Raw genomic sequence first — 13,330 nt, 5'->3', positions numbered from 1 at the left:
AAAAAAGAACAAAAAATCAAACAAAACAAACAAAACAGACAAAACAATACCCAAAACAAAAACAGCCCAAATCCCAAGCAAGCCGAGATCATAATCATTGCTGTAATTTACCATGACAATTATTCCTTTCTATATCAAACTCCTCACACGGCGTCAGGAGCGACGACCAAATCAGATAATATAACTAATCACATAAGATAATTCATCTTTCTTACCTGCTTTGGATAAGTAAAAACCGTTGTCCTGCAGGTAGGTAGGTAGATAGATAGATTGTAAGGCATATAGGCGGATAGATCGATAGACAGACATCAGTTTGCCAGTTATCAATACATGGTAGATAGTATTCTGGTGTGCACGATGGTAATGTGATTGTATCAACGATAATAATAATATGTCTTTGTGTGAAATACTCCAGGGTTGATCCTGACTTTCACATACCAGATAGGGTCTATGGAGCTATGGGGTAGACCCAACAACCATCAAGTGATACATTTACACTACCAGTAATATGATTGGATGAATGAATGGATCATATGGATAGACGACGGAATGAATGAATGGATGGATGACTGAATGAATGTATGAATGAATGAATGAATGAATGGATGAATGAATAAATGAATGAATGGATGGATGACTGAATGAATGTATGAATGAATGAATGAATGAATTAATGAATGAATGAATGAATGAATTAATGAATGAATGAATGAATGAATGAATGAATGAATGAATGAATGAATGAATGAATGAATGAATGAATGGATGGATGAATGAATGAATGGATGAATGAATGAATGAATGAATGAATGAATGAATGAATGAATGAATGGATGGATGACTGAATGAATGAATGAATGAATGAATGAATGAATGAATGAATGAATGAATGAATGAACGGAAGGTGGGCCCGGCTGAAAGAGAGACTTGGCACCGCTACATAGAGTCTAGAAAAGATTTGAGCCTTCGTCAGTGGATCGAATTGTGGAGGACAAAAATAACACAAGGGACCGTCTTAATACCTTCAACCATTAGGATTTGATTCCTACTAGACAGGCAGTATATCATAGTGATAGCAAGCAAAATATCACTGAAATTATAGGTCAATGTTTGATTCACAGGCTTGGTTGGGACAAAAGCCAAAATCTCGATTCAGCGCACCTTCCACACTCCCCATTTACCACACACCAATATAGCCAAAATGACTTATAATAAATATATAATTTAAGAAATTAGATCATATGTTATTAAACCAATGACAAGAATAAATGCATTATTTTGATGCTATCAAACAGATTTTTCACATTCAACTATTAGTATAATTTTTTCCATCAAACATATTTATCACTTTCAACTATTAGTATAATAGAGCCGTCAAACATATCACTCTCAACTATTAGTCTAATGTAGCCATCAAACAGATTTATCACTCTCAACCATTAGTCTAATGTAGCCATCAAACAGATTTATCACTATCAACTATTATTCTAATGTAACCATCAAACAGATTTATCACTATCAACTATTAGTATAATATTATTGTAAACATCAAACAGATTTATTACTATCAACTATTAGTATAATGTAACCATCAAACAGATTTATCACTATCAACTATTGGTATAATATTGTAACAATCAAACAGATTAATTACTATCAACTATTAGTATAATATTGTAACCATCAAACAGATTTATCACTATCAACTATTAGTATAATATTGTAACAATCAAACAGATTTATCACTATCAACTATTAGTATAATATTGTAACCATCAAACATATTTATCACTATCAACTACTAGTTTACTCCCCTCCCTGATTTGAATCCTTTGACCTATGACATCCAACATGGTTTATAAAAGCTCCACTCCTCGTTACCCAGAGTCCGAGTTATAAAAAGTCAATTCAAAATACATGTAATCGAATCACTTGTCAAGACAAAAGAAAATCAAAATACATGTAATCGAATCACTTGTCAAGACAAAAGAAAATCAAAATACATGTAATCGAATCACTTGTCAAGACAAAAGAAAATCAAAATACATGTAATCGAATCACTTGTCAAGACAAACGAAAATCAAAATACACGGGATCGAATCACTTGTCAAGACAAACGAAAATCACAATACATGGGATCGAATCACTTGTCAAAACAAACGAAAATCAAAATACATGGGATCGAATCACTTGTCAAGACAAACGAAAATCAAAATACATGGGATCAAATCACTTGTCAAGACAAACGAAAATCAAAATACATGGGATCGAATCACTTGTCAAAACAAACGAAAATCAAAATACATGGGATCGAATCACTTGGGGGGGGGGGGGGTCTGGATGACAGCTCACAAAAATCTGAGAATGATATGTGTTTCAAACCTTTGATATGGCAAATATGCTGTGTCTTTGTCAAATCAATGGTGGAATTAAAACATTTTCAATATATTATTTTCTAGAACAATTGTGTACAGGAATTTCATTAAATGGTATGTGGGAGAATGGTCTGACTTGATTCAATTATAACAGGCGACAGGCCTCGAAACTTTCCAGTTTTTCTTCTCCTAGTTTTAAGGCAGCTCTATTATTATGATAAAAGTCACGTGATAGTCGGGGATAGAAAAAAACCCAAAACGAAGTTAAAAGGAAATACAATTTTAAAAACACAAACAAGCAAAAACATAAACAAAAAAGAAAAACAAAAAAACAGACACTGACATTTTATCCAATACTGCCATTTCGATATTTTTTACTTATTCTAAACACACAAAGACGCACAAACAGAGTAACACAAACACACACACACACATACCAACACACATACACACACATGCACACACATACACACATACACATACCCACACACATCCACACACATCCACACACATACACACATGCCCACACACATAAACACACATACACACACAACCCACACACATACACACATACCCACACACATACACACACATACACACATACCCACACACATACAAACACAAACACACGCACATAAACACATACCCACATACCCACACACATACACACATTTACACACACATACCCACACACATACACACACATACCCACACAAAACCCACACACATACACACACATGCACACACATACACACATACACATACCCACACACATCCACACACATCCACACACATACACACATGCCCACACACATACACACACATACACACACAACCCACACACATACACACATACCCACACACATACACACACATACACACATACCCACACACATACAAACACAAACACACGCACATACACACATACCCACATACCCACACACATACACACATATACACACACATACCCACACACATACACACACATACCCACACACAACCCACACACATACATACACATACACATACCCACACACATCCACACACATCCACACACATACACACACATGCCCACACACATACACACATACCAACACACATACACACACATGCACACACATACAAACACACATACACATACCCACACACATCCACACACATCCACACACATACACACATGCCCACACACATACACACACATACACACACAACCCACACACATACACACATACCCACACACATACACACACATACACACATACCCACACACATACAAACACAAACACACGCACATAAACACATACCCACATACCCACACACATACACACACATACACACACATACCCACACACATACACACACATACCCACACACAACCCACACACATACACACACATACCCACACACACATACACACATACACATACCCACACACATCCACACACATCCACACACATACACACACATGCCCACACACATACACACATACACACACAACCCACACACATACACACATACCCACACACATACACACACATACACACACAACCCACACACATACCCACACACATACACACATACCCACACACATAGACACACAAACACACACACATACACACATACACACACAACCCACACACATACCCACACACATACACACACATACACACACAACCCACACACATACCCACACACATACACACATACCCACACACATACACACACATACACACACATACCCACACACATACACACACATACCCACACAACAAAATCCCACAACCACATACACACACATACCACACACACATACACACACATACACATACCCACACACCCATACACATCCACACATACACACACATGCCCACACACATACACATACACACACAACCCACACACATACACACATACCCACACACATACACACACATACACACACACCACACACATACCACACACTACACACATCCAACACTACACACACAACACACACACATACACACATACACACACAACCCACACACATACCCACACACATACACACACATACACACACAACCCACACACATACCCACACACATACACACATACCCACACACATACACACACAAACACACGCCCATAAACACATACACACACACATACTCACACACATACACAATAAGATATATTATACTCGTAGACATGGATATCGCATCAAAATATCAAATAATATTATTACAATATTATTCCTAGATTCGTTTTGAAGAATAAGAGCCGTTGGTCACGGTTGAATGGATTCTAGTGTTTCTATCAGGAAGCATCCAAGCGTAAAACATCCTGATTCCATTCTCTTCGTATAATGTTTATCTTGGGTCGTGAATAGTATTGACCAGATCGTCACCTTGATGCCAGATTGTGTACATGCAGTCCTCTTTAACTCTTTGTTAAAATGATGATGATGATAATAATAATAATAATAATAATAATAATAATAATAATAATAATAATAATAATAATAATAATAATAATATAATAATAATAATAATAATAATGATAATAATAATAATAATGATAATAATAATAATAATAATAATAATAATAATAATAATGATGATAATAATAATAATAATAATAATAATAATAATAATAATAATAATAATAATAATAATAATAATAATAATAATCACTCCTTTTCTCTCACTTTCTCTCCAATTGAGTTATGAGCACCCAAGATGTTTTCGGAAGTCTCAGGTTTGAGAGTTTTTGACAAGATGAGGATTATATTTTGCGATTGATATTTGAAGGACGAGTTTTATGACCAAAATTTTAAATTTGTGTTTTCTCAGAGTACTGCATCACAAGGCACAGAATGACATCCATAATTGGATTCAGTAGTCTGATGTCACGCGCCCGGCAACGGCGGCCATCTTGGTTCTAAACAAAGAAAATCATTACTTTTTATTCTTCATGCCGGCTAGAACTTTTCATTCCCTTTTCATATGCCTGTGATCAGAATGTGTAAAAGTAAAAACATGATCAGATTTATGTTTTTTTACTCCTCTGGATACGCTTTTATGCTCGTGGGAGAAATATTTCATAAGGGCGTCCGCCATTGTTCCGATAGTTTAAAGCCAGTTACAAAGTTACCATGCGTCATTACGAGGGAAGTGACGTTACGACTGTTGAAGCGTATTGGTGTTGATTGAGTTACGTTTTCTCCTTCCTCCTTACTGTTTCACGATAGATAAACACTGGTCAACCTCTAATTCTTGTGGTCAGCGTGCTTGAAGTGACCATGGTTTTCATTGGTAATGACGGAGTAGTCACGTAATACAATGTAACTATAACCATTACTGACCACTGGACCAGGTACTGCGTCATTTACACCCTGGATATATTCGTGCCAATGGAGTTCTTTGCGTACAACAATAAAACAGACAATATTGGAGATGGTGAAATTGCCTCGTGTCAATTCAGGGTGGAAATCTAGTTGTTTAAATCTAGGGTGTAAAAACATTGTGTAAATCCAAGATGTAAATCAAAGGTGTAAGACAGCGTGTAAAGACAGGGTGTAAGACAATGTGTAAAGACAAGATGTAAATCCAAGATGTAAATCAAAGGTGTAAAACAGGGTGTCAAGACATGATGTAAATCCGTGGGTGAAAATCCAGGGATATCTAAATCAGGTTGTGAATCCAGGGTGTAAAGCCAGGATGTGAGATGGCGGGTTACTTACATCACCACTGTCAGATAGCAGGTTTCCTACAAGTTGTTTGACCAAATGAATGTTTACTTACCTAGGCCTTTCACTCCGACTGGAACTACATAGCCCATCGACGAATACCCTCCATATTATCCGGCGTTTGCCATCTTCACATCTTTTCTCCATGTTAAGCCTTCAGGTTTTAGATCCCCTATCAGTGCCTTTCTCCAGCTATTCCTAGGCCTCCCTCACTTCCTCGTTCCCTGCGGGTTTCTGCGGGATAAATAAAACCCCGAGATGTGAAAGTAAAAAAAATGAATAACAAGAAACACTAAGGCCGAGTGTTTTGCAATGCGTAAAATTGAATTTATTCCCCTGTATTACGAAAGAGACACTAAGCCTAAGTTTTATGTTCGAATTGAAATTCCAGCACCTGATGCAACCCGACAATTTCCGTTTTGAGACGATGGGAAACAAATTCTAATGAACGTTTTGATCTCGTTAATTCCGTCTCAACAACAACAATAACAATAATAATAATAATAATAATAATAATAATAATAATAATAATAATAATAATAATAATAATAATAATAATAATATCTTTTAGCATCAACGAATATCAAATAGTAGGGGGATACACTGGGTCATAAGGTCATCAAACAGCCTTGACCTTTCAGCCAACCGACAATAATAGACACCGATTGTAGCGTTATCCAAGCGGCAGAGATAAATTATGAATGGGAAAATTACAGGGATTGACCCGAAACGTTTCCTCTTATCTCTTACGTAAGTCATTCCTCTGCCGTACTTTCAACCGAATAGGAATTCAAAATGTTGGCCAGACACTTCGTCCTTCAAATATGGATCGATTCTCTTCAATACAAGGGTGGCTGTGATGAAGACACAACTACCGGACACTTTAAACAATACACGTTTTTTACAGTTTGTCCAGCAAAGTCGTCCTTCAAATATGGATTGATTCTCTTCAATACAAGGGTGGCTGTGATGAAGACACAACTACCGCACACTTTTAAAAATACACGTTTTTTACAGTTTGTCCAGAAAAGTCGTCCTTCAAATATCGATCGATTGAAATAATCCTCGTCTTATCAAATACTCTCAAACATGGGACCTCTAAGAAGGAATAAGTTTTATAAAAACTAAACATCTGCTGTCAACAGGAATCACCCATGTTGTCACAGTGAGATGCCATCACCAAGGCATTAAAAGAGGACTTTAGATAATCTATCAACCAGAATCACCCATGTTGTCACAGTAAGATGCCGTCACCAAGGCATTAAAAGAGGACTTTAGATAATCTATCAACCAGAATCACCCATGTTGTCACAGTAAGATGCCATCACCGAGGCATTAAAAGAGGACTTTAGATAATCTATCAACCAGAATCACCCATGTTGTCACAGTAAGATGCCATCACCAAGGCATTAAAAGAGGACTTTAGATAATCTATCAACCAGAATCACGCATGTTGTCACAGTAAGATGCCATCACCGAGGCATTAAAAGAGGACTTTAGATAATCTATCAACCAGAATCACCCATGTTGTCACAGTAAGATGCCATCACCAAGGCATTAAAAGAGGACTTTAGATAATCTATCAACCAGAATCACCCATGTTGTTCAATTGAGGCGATACTCGAACCCCGGTCCTAAAGTTCATTATCTCAATTTCGCGACTACCTCGCTTGCTCATCCCCGCCCATAAATATGATCATAATGGACTTGTAAAAACTGGGATGGATAAAGAGAAGATGAGACATTTGTTGCAAAGATTGTAAAATTTAATCTGTCCCTGGTAAACTCATTTCGGTATTCCATTGGAGACACCAGTTCTTAAAAATGAATTTTCAAATAAATATTATTGCATTCTTAAAATCCTGGTATTGGAAGTTTGAACGTGCTCCAAATACCCCTGTGCTATCACGGGAGTGAATTTGGGGACGAGTTCCAAGACCCCTGTGCTATCACGGGAGTGAATTTGGGGACGAGTTCCAAGACCCCTGTGCTATCACAGGAGTGAATTTGGGGACGATTTCCAAGACCCCTGTGCTATCACAGGAGTGAATTTGGGGACGAGTTCCAAGACCCCTGTGCTATCACAGGAGTGAATTTGGGGACGATTTCCAAGACCCCTGTGCTATCACAGGAGTGAATTTGGGGACGAGTTCCAAGACCCCTGTGCTATCACGGGAGTGAATTTGGAGACGAGTTCCAATACCGCTGTGCTATCACGGGAGTGGATTTGGGGACGAGTTCCAATACCGCTGTGCTATCACGGGAGTGAATTTGGGGACGAGTTCCAATACCGCTGTGCTATCACGGGAGTGGATTTGGGGACGAGTTCCAATACCGCTGTGCTATCACCAGAGTGCACTTTAATCAAGAGGTTCGAAAATTCAATCGACAGCTTTCAAGAGTACGTTATTACAATAACCTCACTCATGTCATTTCGCACAAAACAGTTTACACCCTCCGGTAAATAGAATTTGACGATGTGACATTTAGATTTATCATTGTGGTTATAGATATCATTATGCATCAAAATCTATTTTAGTAAAATAGGATGTGTAGAGGGGGGGGGGGGGGTGATAATTTTTTAAAAAGTCATACACATGTTATACAAACGATAATAATGGTACCTCTTACTATTTCCATCATGACAAAGTGATGGCCAAGTGTATATGAAATAGTACCAGACAAAATAGGGAACAGGCACTGCCAGAAGATAAAGATCTGACTCAGTGCATTTGAAGAATTGCCAGAAAATTACGGAGTGTAATGGTGTAAGATGAAAACTGACATATGAAATAGAGCCAGACAAATTAGGGATCAGCCACTGGTGCGAGTTACAGATCTGACCAAGTGTATATGAAATAGAGCCAGACAAATTAGGGACCAGCCACTGGTGTGAGTTACAGATCTGACCAAGTGTATATGAAATAGAGCCAGACAAATTAGGGACCAGCCACTGGTGTGAGTTACAGATCTGACCAAGTGTATATGAAATAGAGCCAGACAAATTAGGGATCAGCCACTGGTGTGAGTTACAGATCTGACCAAGTGTATATGAAACAGTGCCGTACAGAGTAGAGAGAAAATAAAAATAAAAAAAGTCTTGAGATGCAGAGAGGGTTCACAGCAAAAACCTACTCTTGTAAAGAATGAAAAAACAAACAAACAAAAAGTCTTAAGCTTTCATTTCGCATAAAATCCCTTAAATGTGCTCAAAGGTCTTTAAAAGGGTCCCTAGCCAACAGCAATACTAAATATTAATGCAGGGATGGAAATGAGCCTGTTGGGGGATATTACAAATGTTTACGATAATACAATCCTGCTAACGACAGGTATTCATTTAAAACCTGAGTAGCCTGAGAGAAAGTGACTAAAGAGTCTTTTCCAAAGACTCAACTATTCGCCGCCGAGAAAGGAACTCAAACCCTGGAACGTCCAATCCGAAGGCGAGTGGGACACCAAGAGACCACATAATCGAACAAAATATGCACCACATCAACTATAGGGCAACCGTCATGGTGTGATGGTAGAACGTCTGATCGATAATCAGGAGCTCTGAGGTTGTTCGATTCCCAGTCCAGGCAGGCTGATTTTTTCTTGTATTTTTCTCTTGTTTTGTCTGGCACTGTTTCACAAATACTTTCTCATATCTTCATCTTGACATCGTCTGAACAATGAATTGGATTTATTTCTAGTGATTAATAAACCCAACGAAACAACTCGACGCTGAAAGTATGAAATAAGATATAATCCGTAGGTAAAGCTCTTGAACATATCCACTCTTACCGTAGTAGAATGTGAGAGGATGTGAGTAAAGAGCCTGTTCTAAGGGCACAAATATACGTCGCCCTGAACTGGACTTGAACCCAAAACCTTCTGGTCCGAGAGCGAATGTCATACCACAAGAACTCATAGCCGCACATCGATGATCGTCTGTGAAAATGACAAAAAACTACAATATCTCCATTCTGGTCCGTTTGGATTGAAAATAATTAATTTTATGATCACTTGTTCACCCCGACATAGAACCGCCTTGAAATAGTGGGTCACACATATTACTGGACACATTATTCACAAGTCTCCTGCATCATCGCAGACTTCATAGTTTTCAGCACCTGGATAAAATGACCACTACAGTTAACTTAAATAATTAACCAGAGGATTTCTGACAAAGCCTCAAACGCTCGGACAAACATAGATGGTTGTTTGTAAACAATAAAATGAAGGAAGTTGACGTCATTCTGCTCAATGATATTGGTTACTTGTTTGTTTTTTTTCGTGATGGTTGGATTGATGAGGCGTAAAACCAATATTATTATTCCCAAACGCATACCATCGATGGTAATGCGTGTAGTTTTTTTTTTAGTTCAGCACTGATAGACATTTATTTCCAGTCAGACGACTGTCCGAGAGGCGTGGTTATGTTCCCTTCCACTAATTCTACTAAGTGTCAATTGTTTCAATGTCATTAAATAATAAATAATAATAAATAAATTGAGCTTTTATATAGCGCAATATCCACTAAACGTGCTCAAAGCGCGTTACAAGGGGTCCCTGGTCATCAGCAACATTTAACATGAAGGACGGGACATGACGCCTGTTAAGCGATATTACATTTTTTTCGGACAGAGACAACGCTGTTAACGGCCAGGTACTCATTTACACCTGAGTACAGTAAGAGAATGTGAGTAAAGAGCCTTCTCCAAGGACTCAACTATGCGCCGAGCGAGGCTCGAACCCAGGACCTTCCGATCCGAAAGGGAGTGAGTGTCATACCACTAGACCACATAGCCAAATAGATGGCCTGGCCAATGATCTCTGGATAAATAAGTACTATGAAAAATTTGGGACGGAAAAACACGTCCTTCAAATAGCGCTCGATTCCATTGACGCTCTTCTTCCAAAACTCCCAAACCTGGGATTTCTGGCAGCCTTTGCAAGTCCCAGATCTGAAAGTTTGCCAAAATGCAGTTCGTATTAATCAATCGATATCTGAAGGACGAGTTTTCTGGCCAAAATTTTATAAACATGTTTGTTTTCAGAGTGGGAAATATTGAGATCTCATCAATTCACACACACACACAGTCACACACACATACACACACAGTCTCACACACACATACACACAAAAACACACATTCACACGTTCATACACACACACTCTCTCACACACACAAAGTCACACATTCATACACACTCACACAATCACACGCATACACACATACGCTAACACACTCACATTTACATACATACAAAGACACATAAATAGACACATAGTCACACGTACAGTCACATGCACGCACACATCCAAACACAAACACACTCGACTCGCAGCCAAACACAACTCACACATATACACATTTACAAACACAACCCACACATGCCCACGCACACGCACACACACACACACACACACACACACACACACCCACACACACCCACAATGATTTCATGATTTATCTCTTGACTATATTGAATGTAGGAACAAATGTGACGGACACAGCTTCGTCAACAAACAAGGACAGTAAAGAAGCTACGTCTGCCGCTTACTGAATTCCTTGGCTGGTCAAAGACCATACTCGTTGCTTAGCAAACAGATGCTTTGCAGGCATGGGACCAGACCAGTATCGTCTATAAATAGATAACAATGGACCAGACCAAGCCTCCGTAAACGTAAAACCTGACACTGGCAAAAAAAAAAAAAAAAAAAAGGGAACAAACTGAGTTTTAAAAATCTGATCGGAATTCATTGTAAAACCAGTTTTTCTGAGGACTGGATAGATACCTTGTGTAACTGACCTTCTGCTTAGATAGTGATGACATCTTATTTCCTCGTCTATCCTGTTACTAAAACAGTTATGCAGCTCTAGAAAAACTTGTTTTTATTAAAATTAGGAACCCGTTTATGCCATCAATTTGCTTACAAACCAGGACGTGGCGTAGAGGATGTCATTCTGTCGTTTACAAAGAACATCCACAGGATCTAGATCACTAAGAGCTATTGTAGATTGCTTTTTGCAGATTTTTCTTCAGCGTTCAATACAATCAGCCTCAGTTGGTTGTTCAAAAATTGACTAGTCTGAATTAAACTCTTTCCTTACCGATCATTTTCAGTATTTTCCCAAAATGGCAGGCTTACCCACAGAAAAATTGATTTTTAAAAACTCAAACCAACTTTATGTTCCTATTAATTAAACAAAGATTATTCTTCAAAGTTTGTAATGTAAAAAATATATCTGAATAATAAAAATCTATATTGTGTCGGAAATTGTTTTGATGATTTTGTTGCAGGTGATAGGAGAGGGTTAAACAAGTATATAATTGCTTGGGTGCTCGAGTTTCTTACTGAGAAAGAACACAGTATGTTCAATTAGGACAAAACGTGTCTTCCTGTATAACTACAAATATTGGTGCTCCTCAAGGTTGTGTATTGTCCCCCGTATTATTCACGATGTACACGAATGACTGTAGAAGTCAAAACCTGAGTGTACCTTTAATAAACTTTGCAGATGGCACCGCTCTTCAAGGCCAATGGCAACGAAGTGGCTTAAAGACAAGACATTGATAGATTTGTGTCTTGGTGTGATGCCACCACCCAGAGCTTAACATAAGCAAGACAAATGAGCTAGCGATTGACTTTAGTAGAGTGAAGGAACTGATATAACCCTTAAAATTAAGGCCTATTTGTCCAGCGGGTTCCTCACTACAAATACCTTGGTGTAACGATTGATGACAGGCTGAAGTGGGGTGAACACTTGAAAATTTGAAAAATCCATTAAATCCTATATAAATGATGTTGAAAATGTAGATCTTTTATATGAGAAATTTTGTATTAGTACCCAGGGTCCCGCTTCAAACCCACTATTTTCCTAGTTCGATTTCCATAAATTTTAATACAAACTAAATTACCTCTGTCATCTTCATCATCATCATCATCATCATCATCATCATCATCATCATCATCATCATCATCATCAGCAGCAGCAGCAGCAGCAGCAGCAGCAGCAACTTCAGTAACAGCAGCAGGTACCACAACTACAACCACCACCAGCTCCACATAATCATCACAACAACTACTACTACAATCCCACATTATCATCACTACCATACCATACTATACCATACCATACCACCACTAACACATCTACCACCACCACCATCGCGACATTATCATCATCGCAACTTTCACAACCCACTGACACCACATCATCATCATTGCTCCCACTACCAC

The 13,330-nt window shown here is 38.3% G+C and overlaps 1 protein-coding gene across 1 annotated transcript in view; it reads right to left on the bottom strand.

Annotated features, from left to right (window-relative positions):
* LOC144978834 (uncharacterized) overlaps positions 1-367 on the bottom strand; it is a 44,565-nt gene extending 44,198 nt beyond the window's left edge. The window contains exon 1 of the mRNA XM_078925385.1: positions 216-367. The gene's annotated coding sequence lies outside the window, so the exon portion shown is untranslated. The remainder of the gene's footprint in view (positions 1-215) is intronic.
* Positions 368-13,330: the final 12,963 nt, after the last annotated feature.

Source organism: Berghia stephanieae, chromosome 8 (genome assembly GCF_034508935.2).
Source record: "Berghia stephanieae isolate SIO BIC M18660-M18661 chromosome 8, UCSD_Bste_1.3, whole genome shotgun sequence".
Lineage (NCBI taxonomy): Eukaryota > Metazoa > Mollusca > Gastropoda > Nudibranchia > Aeolidiidae > Berghia > Berghia stephanieae.
Note: the sequence above shows the minus strand (reverse complement) of the source record. Positions and strands in the feature narration are given on the sequence as shown.